This window comes from Leopardus geoffroyi, chromosome A2, assembly GCF_018350155.1.
Source record: "Leopardus geoffroyi isolate Oge1 chromosome A2, O.geoffroyi_Oge1_pat1.0, whole genome shotgun sequence".
NCBI lineage: Eukaryota > Metazoa > Chordata > Mammalia > Carnivora > Felidae > Leopardus > Leopardus geoffroyi.
The window spans coordinates 125460658-125481002 of record NC_059331.1 but is presented as its reverse complement, the minus strand read 5'-3'; the positions used below and the strand labels follow the sequence as shown (position 1 = coordinate 125481002).

At 43.3% G+C, this 20345-nt stretch overlaps 1 long non-coding RNA gene across 10 annotated transcripts in view; it reads right to left on the bottom strand.

The window, feature by feature from the left end:
* Positions 1-20345, bottom strand: part of LOC123606682 — an 80510-nt gene that overhangs the window by 26002 nt on the left and 34163 nt on the right. For all 10 annotated transcript variants that reach the window (XR_006716440.1, XR_006716442.1, XR_006716443.1 and 7 more), the window contains one exon: positions 15382-15447. This is a non-coding gene — a long non-coding RNA (uncharacterized LOC123606682). The remainder of the gene's footprint in view (positions 1-15381; positions 15448-20345) is intronic.

The window sequence follows — 20345 nt, the reverse complement described above, 5'->3', positions numbered from 1 at the left end:
ATTTTGTTTCCTTAAGATGACTTTGCACTTAGCTGCTTTGATCCTTTATGTGTTGGTTTTGAGGTCTAATTCCCAGAGAATCATTTTTCTTCCCTTGTTTATCAGTTTCAGGGAGCCCTTCGCTGTAACCCTTGTGAATTGACAATCATGGGCCTGTAATAGATCCGTGAAGGAGAGATGGGGTGCTAGTAAGGAGGAGAACGAGGGGAAAGAACATCCTGAGGACTAGCTGAGATTTCAAGGATGAAGTCCGTTCTTGGATAAAGGGACACCAGGGTTCCAGGCAGACCACCCAGGGGCATGGAGAAGCACAGGATGCCTAGAGAACTGGGGGCAGCTGACTTATTGTTGGGGCTGGGAGGAGATTACAAGTGGCTGTGTGACACCTGCCTTGGGAGGGTGGAGGAAAGTAATTCAAGGGTTTCTCACAGCAGACAGAGTCCTAATCCAGAAAGCCAAGCAGTCACCAGCATGAAGAGAATAGATTAGAGGGGGTTGTAGAAAGAGCAGTGGCCAGGAAAGACTCTTGTACAGATCTAGGAGACAGTCTCAGAACTAAGGCCGTGGGGTGCAGAATGGAAAAAAAGAGAAAGTTTAGAACATAGAATCAAAGGCTGTAATGTTCCATATCATGGTGGTGGTGGTGGGGGGAGTTAAATCAAAATAGTTGACTGATGCTGGTGGAGCAAAGTTCACTAAGAAGAAAGTCAAGTTTGGACAGTCGTAACAGCTGATTGCTCCTTACTTTGAAATGAGAAAAACTGGATTTTATCAGAGTGGCGAGAACCAACACACTCTGATGGGCAGTGCATGGAATTTGAGGTTGGTTGACCTGGGTTCTCATCATAACCTGGAGCAAAAAATTCTCTAAACCTTAGTTTCTTTACCTGAAATGCAGGGACAGTATCATCATCGTGACAGAATTTGTGGGAGAATGCATACAGTAAGTAAATGAGGTTATGCACGTAAAAATTTCTGCCGTGTACAAAGTGTACAAATGACTGCTAATTACCTCTGAATGAGGAAAGTTGGAGCAGAGAGGTTGAGGGTCTCCCCAAGGTTGCAGAGCAGTGACAGACTAGGATTCCAATGAAACATCTCTGTTCCCTCCCCAGTACTTCTGGAAAGAAGGCATTGTGGGCTTGGCCCAATATTATATAGAAGACAGAGAGAATATGCACTGCCTTATCCCCACTCTTCTGTTTTCTCTTAACATTATTTACCATTAGTAGTTCATTTCTTTGTCTTATGTAAGCTTTTGTCAACATGAGTCTTAAGTATAGACTTGACCACCAACCTTTAAATGTCAAAGAGATTTGGCAGAGGGACATGCTGCAATTAAAAGTCTGCTTGATGGGATAAACAGATGCATTTCATTCAGGGCGTTTTTTGTCTCATTTTCCTTAGGTAGTTAACTTGCTACAGACACTGAGAGGCAATTACTTGATTCAATAAATGGTTCCCACTCCAAGTTGTGGATGGCTATGCATACAATTTATTCATTTTGGAGTTGGCCAGAAAATCCTAGTTTATGTCTCTAATTGGTTTCAGCTGTTTTGCGTGCCCTGTCAAGCTCATGGTACGTCGAGTGCATTTTTTTGTCAGTGTCAGGGCTCAAAAAATGGCTGACCCCAAGTCACTGCTGATGGCCTCACCCTGTCATCGACCAGCTGGATCTAAAAGGCCGTTGCGTATTTGGCAAGCTGGTGTTCACTCTTTCACGCCTACAGAAAAGGCAATCTCATGATGTGAATGTTGGGCAAGCAGGGGTTACAATTCCGCTCTGACTACTTATTGTATTATCTTATCGATCTCTTAAAGATTGCTGACTTAACCTCCTGCAGTGTTAAAGATCTCACTTTGGAAATGTATAAAGAGGTCAGCAAGCCGGCACATAGTAGGTACTCAGTGAATTTGATGTTTCTTGCCTCAGACAGACGGAATGTAAGTGTTTCGGTTGTAAGGGCCCTAGAACTTTTACTCCGTTTCAATCCTCTTTCCCATCCCCCTCTGGGATCTTCTTCACATCCTCCTTCATTCTCGAGAACTAAGACTAGACTATTGTTCCTCCTCTGTAGGAGCAGAGCATAGCCTACATATGGCTCCCAGTAGCCCTCTATGTCTAATAATGAACTGGAGCCAGGACATTCCTAAGAACGAGTTCTGAAACCCCATATAATCCTCCTTGGATCATATTTTCGTACAAGTCATTCGTTTGGCTAAATTGATACTGAGACCACTTAGACAAAACATCTACTGATTGATTGATTGATTTTGTTTCATTTGAAACCTAAAACAGGTTTTAGGTTTGGTTCATATATTTTGGTTCATATACATTTGGTTCATATACTTGTTTTATACTTTTTGTGTAAACACAAAGTAGCAGGGTTACTAGGCTGTGAGTTCCTTGTGTTAGGAACTCTCCTACCTAGCTTTGCACATACTATCTTAGCACAGGACTTAGCATGAGTAGGTATGTAGGGAACATCTCTGATTTGTCTTATCTGACACTTTCCCTGTCCTCTGGCCGCATGGATGCAAGTGTGAGCTCCACTCCACTCATCAGGAGTTACTGAACATATGTTTGTCTTTAACAGTTCTTGGATTTTTATTTTAAATGGCTCTGATCCATTCAGTAACTTCCTCGTCTGACTCAGCAATTCTCAAATGACACACAAAATGCTCCCTAAAACACGTTACAAGCTTATCTCTGAACAAAACTTAGGAGAAGCAAAGTACTTAAAAACCAAATAAACAAAAGGCACGCAATTTAAAGTGTTTGCTCAGCTTGCGAATATATTGGAGATTGCTTATTGGTGGGAAATGACCCAAGAAAAGAAGGCCAACTAATTCCATCCTATCTTTTCTTCCATCTCCTTCCACACAGTTTTGGTATGCACGTGTAAAAGTAATTAATGCTAACATTTATTAGCTATGACTACTTAAGACGCTAGGAACGACTACTATGAACCAAGCCCAACCTCAGTATTTTCAAGTTCAACTCATTTGTTCCCATAATAATCTCATGAAGTAGGTGCTATTATTGTGTCCATCTTACTGGTGAGGAAATTGGAGCCCAGAAAAGTTAAACAACCTGCCCAGGGTCACAACTAGTGTGTTGTATAGGCAGAGTTTAAACAGAAGTAGTCAGATTTTAACTCTAAGCAGAAGGAAGAGTCCATATTCAATATCTCAGCCAAAGAATACAGGAAGATAACACCCCCTAGAAAGACACACTTTGCCATGGACTCCCAATAGGAAGTACAGCCAGGGGTGCCTGGGAGGCTCAGTCCGTCAAACGTCTGACTCTTGGTTTGAAGGCTCAGGTCTTGACCTCATGGTTTGTGAGTTTGAGCCCTGCGTCGGGCTCTGCACTGAGCCGGACCCTGCTTGCAATTCTCTCTCTCTCCCTCGCTGTCCCTCCCTCCCTCCCTCTCTCTCTCTGGAAATAAGTAAACCTAAAATAAAAGAAGTACAGTCATACATCTCAATGTCAAATGGTAATTCTCTTCAAATTAATGAGAGTGACCATACTTCATAGGCAACACAAAGCTGTAGGTAAGAAAAATATTGAAAATCTCTATTATCATTATAAAATATTATGTAAGTATTTAATGTGTGCCTTAATACTTATTTGAATTATATACTTATTAATTATATTTGCACATGTATATGAGTACCATGTGTATGTATGTGCCATGCATGTACCTATACTTACAGGGGTATATATTGATAAGTACATAGATACATATGGATGTATAGGACATGCCTCAGACAAATATATATTCATCATATATTTATTTCACATGTATGGGTAATATGACTCAACCTAATTTAAAATTTTTTAATGTTTATTTATTTTTGAGAGAGAGAGAGAGAGAGAGACAGAGCGTGAGCAGGAGAGGGATAGAGAGAGAGGGAGACACAGAATCCGAAGCAGGCTCCAGGCTCAGAGCTATCAGCACAGAGCTCGACGTGGGGCTCGAACTCACGAACTGCGAGATGGTACCTGAGCCGAAGTCGGACGCTTAACCGACTGAGCCACCCAGGCGCCCCAAACTCAACCTAATTTAAATATGCAATTTGGGGCGCCTGGGTGGCTCAGTCGGTTAAGCAGCCGACTTCGGCTCAGGTCACTATTTCGCGGTCCGCGAGTTCGAGCCCCGCGTCGGGCTCTGTGCTGACCGCTCAGAGCCTGAAGCCTGTTTCAAATTCTGTGACTCCCTCTCTCTGACCCTCCCCCATTCAGGCTCTGTCTCCCTCTGTCTCAAAAATAAATAAACGTTAAAAATAAATAAATAAATATACCATTGAAGGTTTCTGTTCCAAACACCTCTTGTTCACCTCTTCGAGTATGTTAGAGCTGCCTCTACAGGGACAAGTTCTGAATAGCTTTTCACAAGTTCCTTACAGGTGCGGCCTAATATTTTCTTGTTTCAGGCCCCTCTCGGTTCCTATCCTTCAGCATCTCTAGAACAATTACCACTCACAAATGATATTTGGGGAAGCAGACATCTTGTAAAACAATCCTGACTGATGAGACCGGCAGCTAGCACACAAAAGCTTTCCCCTTGCTTATCCAATGATTCTGCGATACATTTTATAGGTTTTCCCAAGGACTCATGCTATGAAGTGACCGGTCGTCCATTGGGTGGCCAACTTCTGGTGCAGGCTTGTGTGAGATTTCCCTCCTTCCCCCCGTCCCTTCCTCGTCCCTTGCAATCAAATTCTCAGATAAAACTACTCATCCATCATAAACCTTCACCTCAGATTCTGCTTTGGGGAAGACCATGCTAAGACAGGCATTATTTAACGTATATTTTCTCAATCCAATTATTTGTGTTATTGCTAAAGTACAGTAAAAATTAGAACTTCAACAAGTAATGTTGTAAGTTTCATTGCCTGTCGAGGGTCGCCGTTTCAGTTTATAGCTTTTAAAAATAAGAACTTTCCGTAGTAAAATGTTTATAGCCTGGGAAACATTTATTGCTGGCCAGCAATGGTCTGGTGATCAGAGCCAGTGAAATAGTGATTTGTGTCACATGTTTCTGGAAAACAAATTGAAGTCATTCTCTAAGCCAGATCCCAGTTTCAAGAAAAATTATATGGTATCATATACAAGTCCTGGTGGGGACATTATGACTTTCAAAGGCCATGCATTTTATTAAATGTATAACATGCCTATGTGAACTATTAATAGGAGTGCTATTGACACATTCCAAATGTTGAGAAAAAAAAAGAAGAGGAAGACGATGGAAGCCTGTGGAGTGATATATTGTGGTTCCACTATCAAGTGGCAGTTTCTTTTGCTGAATCAAGTTCAAAATCAGAACACTTCTCTGCCTAGCAAGCAAACTAAGCCATTTCCAAGTGGCTATTAATAATTTGAGCAGTGGAGGAGGAGAAAAACAGGTCAAAATGTCATCTTGAGGCATCGTGGTTATCAATTGTTTAGGATCCTCTAGGGCAGAGTTTGTCACCCCCTACAATATTGATATTCCTGGCTGGATAATTTTTGTTGTGAGGAGCCGTCCTGTGCACTGTATAGGATGCTTACAGCATCTCTGGCCTTGGCTTACTAGATGCCAGTGGTGTCACCCACACCCAAGTTGTGACAACCAAAAATGTTTATGGACATCGTCCCCTGTGGGACAAAATCATCCCCAGCTGAGAACCATCAGCTTAGGGCAATGCAGATGCTGATTGGCTGGTGTGATGGAATGCCTTACGGCCCAGAACAGAGCACTCAAAATCTTTTAAGAAGTTCTTCTGAGACAGTTTGGGACAATGATCAAACCAAAGTTTACTAATACCCAGCATTGTGGAGTAGGCAAAGATGAGTAGCCTAAAACAATGATTCCCCAACTTTGGCAGTGACTGAGTCACCTGGAGAGCGTAGTAAAAGAGATTCCTGGACCCCACCCCCAGGGAACATAATTCAGTAAGTCTGATATCTTGATGAACTTGATTCAGTGAGTCTAATAATTTGTGTTTCTCACATGTCCCAAGCAATGTTGCACGTCTGTAAACTACCCTTTAAATAGCCTTAGGCTAAAAGTTAGAAGATCTTGACTTTGGGCAATTCACTTATACCATGGAATATCCCATTTCTAGTAGAATGGGATAGATATGCAGACATAGAAGCAGTAAAGGGAAGAGGGAACAGGATAATAATGTATAAAGAAGACACTGGGGCAACTAGGGAGGTCAAGACATATTCGTGTTGAAAGCGATGCCATGTAGAGTCTCCCACTAGATGTGAACTTGTGAACTTCATGTCTTATTCGTCTCTAATATGGTAGCAGACACATAGTAGGTGCTTACTTCAGATATTTCAATTATGGTGCTTGCACCCAAGAACACTCTTCAGCTAAAACAGCTCACCTGTACCATCCTGCTGAATGCACAGTCCGTTCTGAACATGAGATCTCCACATCTTACATTGCTGAGCAGACTAAAAGTGGTGCATATGACCAAGAGCAGTGAACTCATTGGGTGGTCAGCATATTGAGGAGGCAGGAGCTGGGCCAATCGGGTTATCTCCTTTAGGAGTATGAATTTTAAAAAAAATGAACCCAGTAAATGCCATCAGTATGGGAGCTAAATCTAATGTTCCTAAAAAACTGCGAGTCCAGACAACATGTAAGAAAAAGATACAAGGAGGCAAAACAATGAGTGATCCGCTTATATACATATATATTCATATGGAAATGGAGATAGGCTAGGCGGTTGTCAGTAGATTCTCCATATCTTTACTTGGGAAACTCTTTTTTGTTTTTCCCATCATGACTCAAACATGCCCCAGGGAAGCAGTCTCCCACTCAGTCTAAGTTGCTCAACCCCCACAAGCCATTCTCCATCATAGTCTTCCTTTTTAATTTCTTCTGAGACTTATCACTGCTGTGGTGGTTGATGTTTTGTGTCAACTTGACTGGGCTAAGGGATGCTCAGATAGCTGGTAAAACATTACTTTGGGGTGTGTCTATAATAGTGTTTCCAGAAGAGGTTAACATTTGAGTTGGTATGCTGAGTACAGAAGATGGCCCTCACCAGTGTGAGTGGACATCATCCAACTCACTAAGGGCCAGAATACAAGAAAAGGCGTACTCATGGATAAACCCCTGAGGGTGGGTAATGGGTTTATAGGTGTTCATATATATACTAAATCCATTTCTATTAACTGAGTCCCCACTTATGTGCACCATATGGGTAGGAAAATGACCCAAACTATTCCAATCACAGTCCCCAATTCCTCTGTTGCACCATTATTTGGACCAAGGGATGATCACGTGTGATGATTAGTTTTATGTGTCAACTTGACTAGCCTATGGTACTCAGTTATTAAATTGTATGTTAAATCTATATGTAGCTATAAAGGTATTTTGTAGACATGATGGATATCTAAAATCAGCTGACTTTAAGTAAAGGAGATTATAATGTAGGTGGGCCTCATTGAATCAGTCAAATCAGCCTTTAGAGCAAAACCCGGGGTTTTCCAAAGAAGAAATCCTCTCCCAAGACTGCAATATTAACTCTTGCTTAAATTTCCAGTCTGCCAGCCTGCCCTACAAATCTTAGACTCGTCAGTACCCACAGTTGGGTGAGCCAATTCCTTAAAATAAAACTCTGGAGATACATGCACACACACACACACACACACACGTATATGCATCCTGCTTTTTCTGTCTCTCTGAAGAACTATGACTAAGCTGCATCAATCAGCATCCTTCTCCAGGATTTTTAAAATCTTCTTTCACCTCTGATGGCAAATCTTCAAGGATGTGGTAGAGCCCTGAGCAAACGCTCTAGGTAGGATCGTTCGGTTTGAAAACAATGAAACCCACATGGAGGGATGCAGAGGCCAGAGGTGGAGACTGAGATTCCTGGCAGACAGAGAGCATCGGAGCCCTGTTCCATGGGTTTCTGAGGTCAGCTGTAATCCCTTTCTTTCTGTAATTGGGTTGTGTGGGCAGCAAACCTTCTGGCTTAAGCTGGTTTGAAATGAGATTCTGTCACTTTCAAGCAAGTTTTTGTATTGGCAGGAAGTCAACATCGGTTCCGGTTCTGTTTTTTTTCTGCACGAGTCTCTTGAAACCTCTTGGTAGGAGGATCTTAAGTCTTTGCAGGTCATGAGGAGTGAGTGATGACTACACTTGTACTGATATCCCATGCAGATAGACGATACAGGCACAAAGAAACATTGTTTTCATGCCTAAGCAAATCTCCAGATAAATTTATACCTCAACCTTACCTCCTTGTGATACACTTTTCCATTTTCAATTTCTCTGCCTAACCAAGTCATGTTCATATTGTATGACCCCCCCACTACTGTCACAGCTGATTGGAGCAAGGCTCAACCTCTTACCCAGAGAGGTATGTACAAGCTGGCCAGTGGCCAATCACTTACGAGGTCTGGCTCAGAAAGATGGGCTGGGTGAGTCAGATTCCATTCTTAGGAATTTAGATATAGACAATTTTGAACCTGAGACATAGGGCTAGATGGTAAATGAAACTTCATGATGTTGAGTTAGGGGCACAGCAATTCAAAATACGGTATGTAACACACAAGAAAGAAGAGCAGAGGAAGAAGATGCCAGTTGGTAGAGAGAAGCATTTAGCAGATGTGCAGGGAGAAGCAGGTGCCGTGCAGTTGAGTGAGTTCCAGCCCTATTCTCATGAGGTGCAATGATGCTGAGCTTCCTGCCAAGTAAAATAAAGCTTTCTTTATCTGAGTTATTCTGAGATTACCCTCCGTCCCTTACAACCAAACAAGGCCACCTGGAACATGTTCACTGTGATTGGAAAGTGCTTATCACGGGAAGAGCCCAGACTGCAACACTTTAACTGGAAACAGAACAGGAAATGCTTTTTAGATGGCAAAGCTTCTTAGTAAGAAACATCGACTTGCAAAATGTAAATTCCAATTCATCTGTTAACATTTACAGAGAACAAACAACACTCAGAGACCTTATTTCTTAATTAAATGAATTTATCCCTCTGTGAATACAGAACTGGTATTTTAGATAAATATAATATCTATGTATGTTATTATATAGTCCATAAATTTCATTTTTGTGGGAGGAGGAAACTTGGGGAGGCAATGAGTATGAGGACAACCTTGATAGTGGTGATAGCTTCCAAGGTGTATACTTACCTAAAACCCATCAAATTTTATGCAGTAAATATGTATGGCTTTTTATATGTCATAAAGTGGTTAAACAATCTCAATTTTGCTATTGTACATTTTTAAAAGGAAAAAAAGAACAGAAATAACCCCATTTTATTTATTAGTTTGTTTGTTTGTTTAAGATCTCCTTTTTTAAAAAGTAAGTTGTACGCCCAACGTGGGGCTTGAACTAATGATTCTGTGATCAAGACTTGCATGCTCTACCGACTATCAAGTGCCCCAATATTCCCATTTTTAAATGACAATAAAATTTAGAGGACAACAGAGATTGATACCCAACTATAACCAGATCTTTTAAAAGAAGAAAAACCAATGTGGCAAAAAAGGCAAAAATTGTCCTAGTCTTAGAGGAAAGTGAAAAGAATGTTGAAACATACTGAGAAAGTTAAAGAAAGTCATGCAAACCCTATAACAGCTTGTGCTGTCATTTTTTCCTTAAATGAAGAATGCCAGTTACAATGTCAGCCCAGAGACATAATCTGGGACTAATCAGAAATCAGCATTAATCTGCACAGCTTGGGAATGGCCTTCTCAACAGTTGCTCAGTATGTGAATGTCCATTTGTGCAAGATGAATGAGTGCAGGGGCCATAATAAGGCCATGGCATTTGGTTATGATGATGGCCTCTGACGACCTGAGCAATCAATAAATTATAATTGAATTCAACTGACGGCAGGCAGCGTGTGACACAATTCATTCCTGCCATCTCATTCTGAATTCAAGCCTAGAACTGTGAATGCAGGAGCTGGAAAGCAGGAGTGAGGAATACCCTCCCCCCCTTCAGCTTCTCTTGTGGTTTCTAATCTGGAGGTCTTAAGGATCAGAGGTTTACAAAATTGCCACTAGATACTAATCTTCCCAGTAGACAGGTTTTCCTAGATTTTAGTAAGATTGGTAGTCAGCAAAAATTGTCCATGCATTCATTGACTTCTTCTATAAACATTTTCTTGTTACTGAACTGTGTATGGGGAGTTGCTACGCAGAGACTCATAGTCTCACGAAGGAGCAATCACATACAGATAATCTAGGACAACGGGCAGTAGCATTAGAAGTATGCTCACAGGGAATTTTCTACGTCAGTTCCTAAGAGGGAATTTTCTACGTCAATTCCTAAGAGGGATTGTCAAAAACAACCTAAATGGGTCAAGGAAGGCTTCCCAAATTTGACGGGTAGTACCTAAGCCAAGTCTTAAGAATGAGCAGGCATTAGCCAGGCAAAGGGGGTGTGAGACATTCCAGGTTCAGGTACTAAATGAGTCAAGTGACAGAGGTAAGAGGTGGCATGTGCACCCAAGACAACGTCATACCGCCTTTCAAAAGGCACGAGAGTGCTGGCTTGAAGTTAACGTCCAGGGTCAGTTACCATTTTCAAAACTGAGCACCTAATATGTACTTGTGAATTGCTAGGGCTTCAAAATCGGATGAGGCGTGAAGCTCACCCTCCATGATTCAGCAAGCTTATAAGTATAATTCTGTAGCAAAATAAATTAACATAAAATATAAAAGGCACCATCACAGAGATATGAAGAAGGGTCTGTGGAAGCCCCAAAGAAGAGGTGAAAACTAAGATTGGTACTGGTTGTTTAAGGAGATGATTTTGACCTGGGTCTTGGCAAGTGAAGAATTTCTCAGGAGAAGTCCTGAATTCCAGGCACAGTGAACTTGGAAGACTCATTTTCTTGAAGGAGATAAAAAAGTGTGGAGCAGTGGATTCTTCAGGGGAGGCTTAGGGATCTTAGCAGAACCACAAACTGACCCTTCAAAGACAACAAGGGAATTTGTGTTGAAGTTATGTTTCCATAACACTACTTGTATGTGGATTTTATTTTGTGTGGCTTTCATAAAGGTGCAAATGGAGATTATGGGGGCAGTAAAATCTGCTCTATTCCCTCTCCATGACTTGGCTCACCACAGAACTAGAGTACTCTAGAGTTCTGGCAGCATCCTCCCCCAAGATAGATAATTAGGGTACATGCCACTAAGGATCCTGGTCCCACATCCCCTCATCTGGTTTCACCACTGTTCCTGCTTCACCTTCCACGAAAAAGGTCTTGATAATAAATCCCTACTTAGATGGTAAGGTAAGAGCAGTAAGAACTAAATCCTAAATCCAACAATTTTCTTTTTCAAAGGACCCCAGGAAGTCAAGATGTTGTCATCACTCATGGAGTGCCAGTGCAGGGCATGCTGGGACATCTAAGGGTTTGTCTGGGCAACTTGCAACAAAGAGAGGAAATATGTGTATTTGTGGGCCAGCCAGGAAACCTGATAGGACTGGGACTTGTCCAGTGTCTGAAAATTTTGATGAGCTCAAATATGACCCAGGAAATTCCTATTTGTGAGAAGAATCCTGTGCAGTGGGTGGTATAAGGCACAGAAAAGAGTCAGGCAGATAGCCAGATTGTGGTTCCAGGTATTCCTCCTACTTACAAGGCAGCAGTTTGTGAAAGCGGTGATGGGCTGCGGCAACTAGTCCTCAAGGAGAGGAAGGGGTTATGGAGAGCCACAGCAACATGGGGACCTTGCATACTTCTTTCTAAATTGTGGGACACGGTGCTAGTCTAAGTAGAGATCAAGAGTGCTTGTTAGAGAAACTGACGCACAAGCCACATCCTGAGACATAGACTGGCATAGGGCAAGGAGAGAAGAGACATTGGGATGATACATATTAGTGGCTTCAGGTATGCCCAGAAACAGATCTGCCCATGCAAAACAGATCTCAGAGTTGACAGACTTCATGAACTTGTGGGCTGGAAGCTCTAACAGGATTTCTGTTCTGATTAGGACTATCTTTAGGGATAAGTGGGCCTGAGTCTGGGCATGCCCTGGTGGGAGTGGGCATATCCTGGAAGGGCTAGAAAGAGTCAGAGTAAAGGAGCAATGGTCTCAGACTACTAGCGAGGTACAACTATGCAAGAACAGCAGCAAGCAGGCCTGTCTCGGGAACAACCACTGCCTGGTAAACGGACTCTCTGAGGCCCCAGGCAGGAATGTCTGGGGACATGGCACAGGAACACACAGGAAGGAAAAGTGCTAGGGTTGAACTACCATACGCACACAGATTCCTTAATTCCTTCTTAGTGATTCAGAGTGGATTTTCCAGCCTCTAGATTAGTCACAGCCATTGTTTCTTCCTCTTTTGCTGCTTTTTGCTCAGCCTCTGGGTACCGTTGCTTATCCAAATCACAAATGGAGGGAAAGAAGGGGTGAAATATTCTGAAATAGTTTGCATTTTCTGTAAAGGTTGGAACAAAGAAGGGATGCTAATCCATATCTGAAATGACTTTTTTCTGGCACTGAACACACAAGCAGAATCACCCTGTGGTTGGCCCAAGGGTTCATGACTTATGAACGGTCATCGGCACTAGCATATCGGGTCAATCAATGGGGACACGTGTGAGCAACTGATGGGACTGAAATGCACCGAAGTGTTTGATGTTGCCTGTTTTTGTGCAGCAAATCACCCCAAAACTCAGTGGCTTCAAACAACAGTAATTATTTATTATCTTTCGGTTTCTATTTGTCAGGAACTCAGGAGCAGCTTGGCTTGGGAATTCTGGCTCAGAGTCCCTTTTAAAGTTGTAGTCAGAGGTCAGCTAGGACTGCAGTCACCTGAAGCCTTGATGAAGGCTGGACGATCTACTTCCTCCAGGGTGGCCCACCCTCATGGCTGACAAGTTGGTGGTGGCTGTTAGCGAGAAACCTTACTTCCTTCCCTCATGGCCCTCTCCACAGAGTTCTTACAATATGGCGACTGACTTCTCCTAGAATGAGCAATCCAAAAGACCGAGGTGGAAGACACAATGTCTTTTACAACTAGACTTGTCAGTCACATGCCATTACATCTATAGTAGTCTACTAGCCATATAGGCCAGCCTTGCTCTGGTGTGGGAGGGGACTACACAAGGGCATGAATCATCTCCCCAAGGAGATGAGGATCATTGGAAGCTGGCTACCACAATTTCTGAGTATCCCATAACCTGTTACCTCCTGTCCATACCTCTGACGTTGCACGTTCCCTTCGCCTAGAATTTTCTGCTGCTCTTTCTTCATGTTCAAGGGCCAGCACTGTTTCCTTTCTCTAAAAAAGCATTGCCGACACTCGCAGACAGCCCTTCACACATATTTTAGAGCTTGTCTGTCTGTGGACCTGTTTGTCGGCTGATGGCAGATTAAGTACACTTGGGACTGGCATAGACCTGGCACTCAGTAATGCTGGATGAATGGATGAAGGAATGACATCACATCACATCAAGGGGCATCTGCGGTCTATAATTCTCAGTTGCCTCCTGACACTTCAGGATAGCCCTTGATTGTCATTACAAACCAAATTCTCCCACATGAATAGTTGAGGGGAGTAGGAAGCACATGGCATGACTTGGCTCCTTGCAGACTTTGCTACTTACAAGTTTCTTAATTATAACATTCCAAGAGAGGCATGTGATCATAAAATTCAAAAGCTACCCAAATATTAGCTATTCTTAGATATGTCCTTGTCTCACCAAATGTTGTCAAGTAAGCCAAATAAGAGAAATTGTAAAGCAAGAGAACATCAACGAAATAAAGGAGTGGGGGTGGGGGGCATGGCCACGAGACAAAAGCACTCAAATGAAGTAGGGGTACCAAAGGTGGGGTACCAAAATTACCAAATTTGAAACAAATTATTTTCAACTTGGTTATTGTTCTTCAAACTATGCTTTATTCAATTAATTCATGAGGGGATCATAATGAATCTGCAACTTAAGAATTGCTTTTTAGATTTTTTTTTTTCCCTCACAGTGTATGGTAATTTGGGTAGAACCTTGACAACAGTTTCCTGTTTAAACTCTCTAAGTGAAAAGGCCTTACTCAGCAAACAGTTGACAAAAATAAGTTTCAAGGTAATGAGACATGCTTGGGGGAAAACAAAGCAGAGAATTGACTGCGGCTGGGCCCAGCACCTGAGGACAAAGCAGCACTCAGTGACACTCGAACCAGAGTGCCCTGGTTCTCCACCTAGGTGCCATCTTGGTAGTCAATCCATCGAACCCTGTGCTGAGATTCCTGCTCTTGGGGGACTCTGGCTTTCCTAACCTGACAATGCCTGTGGAGTCATGACACAGAAAATCCCTTTAATGCAGGAGCAGCCACACTGAACTCCTTGGGCAAACTTCTTAGTGTTGTGGAGCCTCAATTTCCCTATCTGTAAAATGTAGATAATGCTATCTACTCCATAGGGTTGGCTACAGTAAACACTATCGATTTATTAACTATACCTAAAAAGGCAGCTCATTCAGTTGAGCATCCGATTTCGGCTCAGATCATGATCTCATGGTTTGTGAATTTGAGCCCCATGTCAGGCTCTGCGCTGACAGCGTGGAGCCTGCTTGGGATTCTCTTTCACTCCTTCTCTCTCTGCCTCTCACTCTGCTCATGTTCTCTCTCTAAACAAACAAACAAACATTTATAAATAAATAAACAAACATAAATAAATAAACAAACTTAAAAAGACATACCCTTAACACTCCATGCCTTCCCTTTCTCTTCCTAGCTCACCACTCCCTCTCTCCTAACTCTGCTCTCCTACCTCGACTTCCTTACACTTGGATAGCATTTTCTAGTAATTATTTCCTTTAGGGAGCTTTTTCTGGTTCCCCCCTTTTCATGAACAAGTTTGCTGTGCTACGATAAGATTCTTAGCACTGGGTGCTATATATGAACATTCATGGTATAGGACTGTAGTTGCCTGTTCACTTAGCTGTATTTACCCATTAAAATATAGAGTCCAGAGGGCACAAATTACGCCAAACTTGCCCATCATTGTATTTCCAGCAGTGAGCCTAGAACATGATCTATTTTAGGAACTCAATGAATGTGAAAAGAGGAAAAAACAAAAGCAAGAACGAAAGGGGGAGGGAGGAATGGGGGAAGGAAGAAAGGAAGGAAGGAAGGAAGGAAGGAAGGAAGGAACACAAAGAGTTGATTCCAAGCCCTGTTTTCTAGAGACAGCAGTCCTTGGGAACTGTACCCCACACCAACATACCTGCGCTACCCAGATATTGTAGAAACAAAGGTATTAAGCCAAAGGAGAAAGCAACAGAAATCGTCAGCTGGAGATTTATCATGCCCTTAGGATGTACAGTCCTAACTAACAGAAGTAAACACCTCATGGAAGGAAAGAAAGAGTCATCATCACCAGAGTGAAACTCACATACCTACACAGTCCCAGCATGACTCTTGGATCTCTTGTACGGCTTCCTCTTCAGGTGTGTAGAGGGGACCTTGGAGTGTCCAGAAGCAGAATCAAAACAGACAATAAAAATCAATTGCTAATCTGGAAAATGTTATTAGTCTTCCATATGTAGTAGGAATGACAGCTCATAAACTCAGGTGTCCAAAAAAAAAAAAAAAAAAAAAAATACTGCCTCTCCTTATTTTATAGAAGCCAGCCCAATTTTATTCTAGCACTTCCCTCATACCAGGCCTCTTGTTACTCTTGACCTGAGTAACAAGGTCTTGGTGCTAGGCACACTTGAGTTACACTGGAGACGCCAATTATCCCCGTCTGCTTGGACCATTTCTTCCTTTTGTTTATTTAAAAATTTTAAAAAATTTTATGTTTATTTATTTATTTTGAGAGTGAGAGGGAGGCAGAACACAAGTCGGGGAGGGGCAGAGAGAGAGAGAATCCCAAGCAGGCTCCACACTGTCAGCTCTGAGCCCCAAGCAGGCTCGATCTCACAACCACGAGATCATGACTTGAGCCAAAACAAAGAGTCAGACGCTCAACTGACTGAGCCACCCAGGCGCCCCTGCTTGGACCCTTTCATAGCACCACTTGTGGCTTTATCTGCCAGGACACTGCACATAGTGTTCCTTTCTGGGGTCTTGGCCCCTTGTCAGGATATTTTGGGAAAACAGGCAGATCGCCACTTTTCCAGGATGCCTGTACTCCACCTTTCTCTTCCCACAGCCTGGTCTTTGTGGACTGTGGGAGGGCACGCATGAGCCCCTCTCTGCCTTTTACTTCTGCAGATCACTCTGCCTTTGCCACTAAATACCCTTGACCTCTTTATTTTTCCACAAAGTCCTAGACTCTTCATAAGTGCTTGTGAAGTAAAAGCCAGTGGGGCGCCTGGGTGGCTCAGTTGGTTAAGCATCCGACTCTCTCTCTCTCTCTCTCTCTCTGCCCCTCCATGAATCACCCTGTCTCTGTCTCTCTCAAAATAAATAAATGAACTTAAAAAAAGAAAGAAAGAAAAAGCCAGGTACTCTGGCCAGTGACTCCTGCTTTCTGTTCTGCCACGTCCTTTAACTGTGCCAATGGAGCACAGAGCAAACGGCTTGCACTAAGAAAAAGGGCACACAGTGAAGACAAAACTAATAAAACAAATGAATGCATGGAAATATTGTCCGTTCATGCAAAGTCCCCAAAGCATGAGGTTAATGTGGGTCTTGACACCCTGTGGAGATAGAGCACGGGGAGAATCATGATTTCCAAAGACACTGCACATCATCTTCATCAGCTGCCTCTAGCCCACCTTATATTCTAGGGCTAGACCCAATGAGGGGGCCAAGTAGGGTACCCACAACGGCTAAATTAACTCAGTGCCTCACATGCCTTTTTCCAGCAGGCAGCTGCCTTTCGGGAGCACCTTGCTGGGAAAATCTACTTCTTTATGCCAGCTGACCCCATGTGTTTAGGAGGGAGCAAAACTTTCAGCAGCATTGCATAGAAGATGCCAAGTGTTACCAACTTGAGAAATATAGTTATCGATCTCTGTCCTTTACCCAGAGCTGACTGAGGGATGTGTTTTCTTTTCACATCAATGTGCTAGACTGCTCTTGGTGTGAAAAGACAGCAGATGCTGATTCTATTGCCATCTGAGTGTGTGAATAGGCCTGCGGAGCCCGGGAGTGCTTTCTGGAAGGGGTAAGTGTGTGAACACGTGTGTACGTGCACCGCCCCCCCCCACACACACACATACAGACATAACCACTCACACACAGAATCACGCACACACTGTCACACACACATATATGCACACACGGTCACACACAGGCACAGACACAGACACCAGCACATGCAGTTTCACAGGGTTGGTGAAGGTCGAGGCCAGGATCAACCTTACCAAGTCTTGTTAAAATACTTAAAAGTGTATTTTTCTGGCTTCCCTCTCTATAAAATGGTTCCTACTTTTCAGGACCATTTTCTTGTTTGCCTTATGTTGTTGGCTTTCTGAAGAAGGTAGCCCCAATAAAAAGCAATCTATTGCATCTTCATTATGGTTGATCACATCCATATGCTTCCTTGTGTGGTTTCTTAGTACATGCTTGCGTCTTTTATCCCCAGCATCAGCCCCAGACCTGGCCACAGTAGGTGCCTGAAACCAGAGGTGCTTTACCAACATCGTGATTTGCATTTAGAACTTCTGCCTTGGAGACCTCTAGTATTAGCCTAGAATTACGTCTGGTCTCGTGTAGTAAACCTGTGTTTGGTTAATGTCTGCTAGGAGCTGGATCCTTTGCCTCAATGTCTTCTGCTCCTCACCAGGAAGTCATGAAATTGAAAACGTTTTCTTTAGGGAAGCTAAAGGACTTGCCCTGATCACCTGGCCAGCCAGCAACAGAGTTGGGATTCAAACACACATCTTCCTGACTCAGAGACTAGGTATCGCACTGGGTCTCCCCACGTGACCCCATGTGTTCATGGACTTGAGAGCTGGAAGGTACCTAAAGGACATCCAACCTCTTCAACTTTTAGATAAGGAAGCCAAGGGCCAAAAGCATTAATTGATTTACTCAGTGGAGTCCCACAGAGCATTACTGGGGAAGCCTGGGTCATGCTCTCGTACTTATAACAAATAGTTCTCTCTCTCCTGTAGAGGGCAAGGAGCTCCACCAGACACCACGGTGCATACAACATGTGGAAGGGGGGCTCTGCTCTTGGGCAGTCATTAAAGAGTTAACAGAAAAAGAAAGAATCAACAGCAATAAAGCGCTGTCCCTGAATAAAGTGCCCTCCCAGGAATGGGAGGGAGGAGGGAGATGGCACAGAACGGCTTCTCATCGGAAGGTCATTTCAAGCTCAGTCTGATAAGCAGAAGAAGTGAGCTGGTCACCAAGGACTTTGTCTCGGTCACATTCAGGAATCTGTTCCCTCTTGTCAAGGCACAGGCTCAGTGGGCTCTCCTTTGCCATCAAGTCGCTGTTGGAAGAGCCCTGTTGTCCAGGGTTTACAGTCGGGTAAGAAATTCTTAAAGGCCACCCGAAAGTGGCTGAACATCCACTGATGAAGGGAGAAGTTTGTTAGGAGTCCATGCCAGGCAGCGACTGTCGAAACGCTCCCTTGAAAGGAGGTGGTTCCATTCGGTCACATTTAATTCTGGAAATAGCTCAAGGAAGAGGTTTACACAACAGGAATTTTCCTGTGGATTAAGTTGAATTGTTATAAATAGCAGCGTACCTGACATCTTGATTTAAAGCACAAATAAATTTCTGGCAAACATTCGTCTTGATCACGTGATTCACCATTTACTCACCAACGTGGGGCCTACTTCTATGGGTGACCATATTCCAGACAGGAGGAGTCAGGTTACCATCCTACCTGAAATAAGACTTCTCCTCACCCTCTAATGTCCAGACCCCTTGGAAAGGACCCAGATCCGTGTTTGAATTTCCACCACCCCCTAGAGCCCTCCCCAGCATCTCTCCTACCTCTCTGCACTCCTACGCCGACAGGTGTTCTGCACAAAAATATCAAAATAGAGCCAGGAAGGAGGCATTGGTCATAGCTTTAAAAATACTGCTTTATTTCAATAAATAATGTGTGGTGTATACCTGACCAGCTTTTTCTATTTTTAAGATAACTTCTGTAACTTTAGAGCAATTCTTCATGTTGCTGAAGAGAAGAGAAATCTGAAAGAATTTTAGATATTGATTTTTACAGACAAAGGAAAAATCCTGAATTGTTCCGTTCAGCACTTGGTGTTACCAAGTGCATGCTACCCAATGATCCTGCTCTACACCGAACACCACACAAGAATACCTGAGCCAGAGACGGGCTAGATGTCACCCACCCCATTCTCCTTTTTTCCCGGGCATGTAAAAGAAGCATATTTCCCAGTCTCTTTTGCAGTTAAAATATGCCCACGTGACTGGGTCTCAACAGCGGAACGCCGGAGGAAGCAACGTATGTGACTTGCAGATGAGGTCATGAGGCCCCTTCGCCTGGTCCTCTTTTCTCCTTCTTTTTCTTTTACTGCAACCCTGGATAGGCCGAAGGAGCCTGAATCCCCACGTTGCCATAAATAACTGCACAAGCTTCCAAGGTGAGTGCCATGCATAAGAGAAGGCTTTACTATGTCATGAGACTTGAGAGTTTCTGTTACTGCAGCAGAGCCTAGTGTGCTAATTAGTACTTTGTCTTCTCTTGCCCCACCACACATGACACAGCAATGCTGGACTGTGGCTGCCACCGGGGATGGGATGGGTGTGGCCAGATCCCCTCCCTCAGGACTCACTTCCCTAGCTTTCAGGAACTGTACATATTAACTTGGAATGATTCTTTCTGTCTTGAAAGATCTGAAAAGGATCAGAGGTATTTTATCTTGTTTACTATATTGCCGTTACTTGCACTTATCTCGGGTCCACTTAGCAGAACTCAAAGTCTCAGTTTCTGGAGGGCAACCTTTCTTCCTACTATTGAAGAAAAGCTATGGGTGCCTGAGTAGCTCAGTCAAACATTTGACTCTTGATTGCAGCTCAGGTCATGATCTCCTGGTCAAGAGATGGAGCCCCACATCGGGTTCCATGCTTTAGCGTGGAAACTGCTTGGGATTCTCTCTCTCTTCCTCTTTCTCTGCGTGCTCTTCCTCTCTCTAAATAAGTAAATAAACGAACACTAAAAAAAAAAATAAAAGCTAAATGCACTGAAGTTATGCTATGGAGAAAGGGAGAGACGGTGTGCCTTTGAAAGATTCCCAGTGCATGGAAGAGAACGGAAACAGTGATTTTCCCCAAAACCGGAGGCTGGGATTCCATCCCTCGCAGCAGATGGGGAGAGGGCTGCCACGGTAGCTGAGGGGGACTAATGTCCAGCACGTGTTCTCTTGGAGTTGAGGAGAATGCACGGTGATAGAGTTGATATTTTATGTCCTCTTAGTCTAGAATTTTAGAA